Source organism: Triticum urartu, unplaced genomic scaffold, assembly GCF_003073215.2.
Source record: "Triticum urartu cultivar G1812 unplaced genomic scaffold, Tu2.1 TuUngrouped_contig_5934, whole genome shotgun sequence".
Taxonomy (NCBI): domain Eukaryota; kingdom Viridiplantae; phylum Streptophyta; class Magnoliopsida; order Poales; family Poaceae; genus Triticum; species Triticum urartu.
The window spans coordinates 5,833-10,711 of NW_024116650.1; the positions used below are offsets into that span (position 1 = coordinate 5,833).

The following is a 4,879-nucleotide window of genomic DNA, read 5'->3' on the forward strand; positions in this document are numbered from 1 at the left end:
AAAAATATAAACATTTTTAATTTTCATGAACATTTTTTATTTTTATGAAAATAATTATGAGCATTCTTTAATAATGATGACATTTTCTAAACTTGAATAAAAAATTAAATTCGGTAAAACAACTTGAACAATTTCTAAATTTTAAATTTGGTAAAAAAATTAAAATAATGATGAACAATTTCTAAACTTGAAATTTTTTGAAAACGATGAACAAAATTTAAATTTAATGAACATTTTTCTAGGTCGGTGAACAAATTTTGATGAACATTTTTTAAATCCGATGAAAAAAATTATGAACCTTTTTTTTACATCGATGAACTTTTTTTGAATTCGATGAACAAAAAAGTATTTATGAATTTGAAAAAAATTCACAAAAAGTGAAAAAGTAAAGATGAAAAAGGTGGAAAAAAACAGGAAAATAGAAAAGAAAAGGAAAGAAAAAAGAGAAAAAATGAAAGAAAAAACGAAAAAATGGGCCAGCCCATGCGAACGCCCAGCACGCGAGGAATGGTGCGCATGGTACGCTGCTACGCGCCGTATAGGATTCCCCCATAAAGAACAGTTTGGTATTAAAAAAAAGGTGTATCTATATTACAATCGACTGAAATTGAATTGGCCTTCAAATCAAATATGCCAACCAGTAAAAATCTGACACCAACTGAAAAAAAACTTGACTGAAAATAACGGGGCATTCAACCAATATTTTCAGGCACTACAAACATGGCTCGTGTATGTATGAGCTATGGGCTCTATGATCCATGAGCAAGCAATGAAAGGGCCCAAAAAGCAACACTGCTAGGTCAGTACTCTCACTACCTTCTCCAGGTTATTGACAGTTTTGTTTTCTTCACAACACTTTTGGAAGAAAACCTGAAATTCTCATGGCATTCTAAAGGATCTGAAGTTGATACTTGTGGAAGAAACTCCTGAACACAAACATACTATAAATTCATCATTAGGCTGCCGCAAAAACATCATCAACCTACTGTACAATGATCAACTCAAGATGAACTAATCACATACTAAACATTTCATTGCCATGAAGCTTTAAACACAGTGGCTTCAGTTGAAATTTACAGTAAACTAACTATGAATAAACAGTAACTTTTAAAGTGTAGCACATATTCAGCTTTGATGAATTTTACAGTGTTCATTTTACTAAAATTCCAGTCAGTAACAACCAGATCACAACAAAGATACTGGAACTTCAGTAAAGAAAAGGAGAAACAACCAGTAAACTACAGTCATACCAAGAAGACAAACTGCAGGTCAGTACTCTCACAATCTCCTTCAAATAGTTCTTCCAGTAAAAAATGTAGCACTGTAAATTCACGTAACTGTATAGTGTAAAATCTATCACTGTAAAATATAAAAATCACAACCTTTAGGCTACTACTATAAATTACAGAAGTTATAGAATTGTAAATCTTCGAACTGTAAATTCAAACAATCAAAAAAAATATAGTGCGGTAAATTATAGAAGCTAGAGGACAGTAAATCCATCATCAATTAACTACTCCCTCCGTCCCATAATATAGGAAGTTTTTGCAAGCTAATATAGCTTGCAAAAACGTCCTATAGTATGGGACGGAGGGAGTATAATTTACTATGAAAACAAAGAAAAAATTAGACTTCTATGAATACTACAGTACTGTAAAATCCATCATAGCAATTCAAAAAATTCTAGTAAAAATAACTACTAAAATTTACAGAAGCTATAGGACCATAATTCCATCATCAATGTATTATAAATTAAACACCAGGAAACTGTAGTATACATTCAGACAAATTCATGTGATCAAGCACTCTATATGAACTCACTGTACGAACAACAATGACACACTATATGGAGCTACTACAATAAATAACAAAATCTATAGGACAGTGTATAAATCCACCATCACCATACTGTAAATTCAACATAAGAGTACTGTAAATATGCGGCCAGATTAGTTTGTGTGATCAAGCATTCTATATCAGCTCACTGTACAAACAACAGCAACTTTGTGGAGCAACTGTAAATTACAAAATCTATAAGACAGTAAATCCAACATCAGGACCTTGTAAATTCAAAATCAAGGTGTTGTATATGTATTCAAACTAATTCCAGTAAGTATATATGCATTGAAACAACATCAGCATTCTTGTAAACTAAAAACAACATTGCTGGTTACCTATTACATATTGTAGAAACAAAATTATATGATGATACTGATATCTACCAGACAATTTTGGGCTATTGTGTAATAGCATGGTTCAGTTTAGCCGCTTCAGATCACAGGGGTCAGGGAAACAAACTGACTCTCTTTTTGGCTACTGTGCAGTAGCATGGTTCAGTTCAACCGCTTGACCAAAACAACTCCAAATCAGTATTGCTCGAGCAGTTTGAACGATGTACCTTGGCTACACGAGTGGATGTAATTCCAATGAAGTCGGCACTACGGAGAAATTCCGGCCAGGTTGGCAGAACAGTGAGATTTCCACGGCTCCGGCAGAACGGCAAGACACCAATGTCGAGCACGGACGAAATGACGCAATTGGGCTGGGGCTTCGGTCAAGGGAGTACTTGAGTATTTATATGTGCGTACAGCCTCTGGAACGGCTAAAGCAGTCCCTGCAGGACACCCCGTGGACGCAGGAAGGATTGGATCAAGACAAAAACATTGCAATCCATTATGTAGAAGGCAAAAGCATAGAGATAAAAACTACCAATACATATGTTTCGAAAGTGAGTCACTGATAAGATGAGAAAGCTAGGATGTTTGTAGTACAATATACATGCCTTTCATTGCTACACCTGCCATTTATCTAGAATGAGAAAGTAAGTCATATCAGTAAATGTGGTCTGCCACATAGCATAAAGGAACTCAGTTGACTAAGTTATATGTGCATGTTAAAAAATTCTAGGCTGCAAAACCAAAGAGAACAGAAAAGAGCAAGACACAGAAAATAACCCATTTATATTATTATTGAGTAAAATTATAATAACTGGATAAAAGAACACACAAGAGTAATTTAAATTATGAATTGGACAGAAACTTTTGGATGGTTGCCTAGCAAATGAAAATAGCAACTTATCATATATTGGGTCTTCAACAGAATTAAATACATAGTCAGAGTGTTCCTGAGATTGATGGTTTTTGAACTCTGTTCCTTGAAACATGGCACCAGCTTACTCACTGATGGAAATCCTTTTTTTTTACTTTCACTTTGCAATTTAATATATGCAGCAGGACACTGTGGTACTACAATTTTCATTAAAGTGGCTACAAAAGGCCCCTAGCGAACATATTAACATCATGGGCATTGTTTCTGAATGCCTGAAACGTTACAGTGTGCCAAACAATTCTGCTCAATCGTCAAACAAAATATTCATTCGCCTCAAAACATTAGATACTAATCAGTGTCATCTATTGTGCAGCAATGTCTACACCAACTGGGAATTTCGTACGTCCTTCTCATCCGGATGTGGTACTGTTTTTATCCATCTTATTTATTATTAATCTAGAATAATAGCAGTATTGTTAAACATGATTGGTCTTGCTGACAGATTGGGAATGTGTTTGCTCAACAATACTATAGACTTTTGGGTTCGTCACCAGTGCATGTCCATAAGTTCTATTATGATGAAAGTATCCTTGGTCCACCAGATTCTGATGGTCCATTGACATCTATAAGACTATAACCACTACATACGTAAGTTCTCTGCAGTACAGCAGTAGTATTTTGTGATCTTAATATATGTAATAAGGTGTATAGATTAAACGTGATTAGGTGGAAACTATAATTCAAGGCATACCTGTTCACTTATTTTATACCAGAGCTTGTTTTCATCCATGCTGTTGATGGACTTCACTTCTACGATTTGCCACTTACAATTAGAAGACAGAATAGCTTGAGGACAAACAGCTAGCTTAACTGTTGCGAGACGTGGTGCAGCAGTGCAAGGTTGGCTTGATGGCGAACAAACCTCCTCTTCTTCTGCTTCATGGCATGATTCCAATCCACCATAGTGCCACTGCGGACATATAAGAAAACCAAAAGAAGATTATCAGATTCTATAACGTCGAGACGGACGGCTAGCATGCTCGTTCCCTGCGATGTTCATCCTACCCACCAGCAGCCTCCTCACCCTCCTCCTTAGATCTGCAAATCACGTTGTGTGCTGGACGGCTCTGCTCCGTTTGGAGATGGAGACGGACAACTGAATTCGAATTAAATCAGTGGGGAAAACATGTACTCCCTCCATCCGAAAATACTTGTCTAGATATTCTAGACAAGTATTTTCGGACGGAGGGAGTATGTGTCAATGTGTGTACCTGTGCATGATTATCACGATCGGTTCATACGAAGGGTGTCCTCACCGACCTTGCAGAGGAAAGCTTGGGTGGAGGAGCCGGCTTCCGTGGACAGCACATGCTTGGTCATGGGGCAGCGCCCAGCCGGACCATCTCGGGAAGATGCAGGGAGATGGGAGCGGCAACACGGCGGGGCCCGGATCTTGAGCCGATGGAGGGCCTGGGCGGGGGAGGTGTCGTCGGGCCGGCACCTAGCCGGGCCATCTCAGGATAACCAGAGAGAAGGGAAGAAGCAGGGAGGCGGAGATGGTTTCCTGATCGGCTGTTCGGCGCGGGCGTCGTGGAGCTAATCCTCTTCACGGAGAGATGAATTGGACACATCTTGAGCTGAGATGCCAGGATGCACATCCGTCCTTGGTTATCGCCGGCGTCGTCTAGAGGTCGGGCGCCCCGCCCACGGGCCTTGGTAGCGGGAGGAGAGAGCACATCCCGTCGGCCTGTTCGCCATACTCCGTCCATCCCCTCCTGATTCCTAGATCTGTCCCGCGCCTGGGGCGCGGTCGCCGGGGCTGGCGGGGCGA

General features: G+C 39.0%; 1 long non-coding RNA gene across 7 annotated transcripts; it reads right to left on the minus strand.

The window, feature by feature from the left end:
* Window positions 1–544: 544 nt before the first annotated feature.
* Window positions 545–4,849, minus strand: LOC125529896. 7 transcript variants are annotated; one of them, XR_007292767.1, is made up of 3 exons: window positions 4,320–4,849; window positions 2,399–4,204; window positions 545–1,359 (listed from the first exon to the last, which is right to left on the minus strand). It is a non-coding gene; the product is annotated as an uncharacterized LOC125529896 (long non-coding RNA). The 7 variants fall into 7 exon arrangements; XR_007292762.1 differs by having other exon boundaries at window positions 2,399–4,018; window positions 4,118–4,849; XR_007292761.1 differs by having other exon boundaries at window positions 2,399–2,614; window positions 3,800–4,849.
* Window positions 4,850–4,879: the final 30 nt, after the last annotated feature.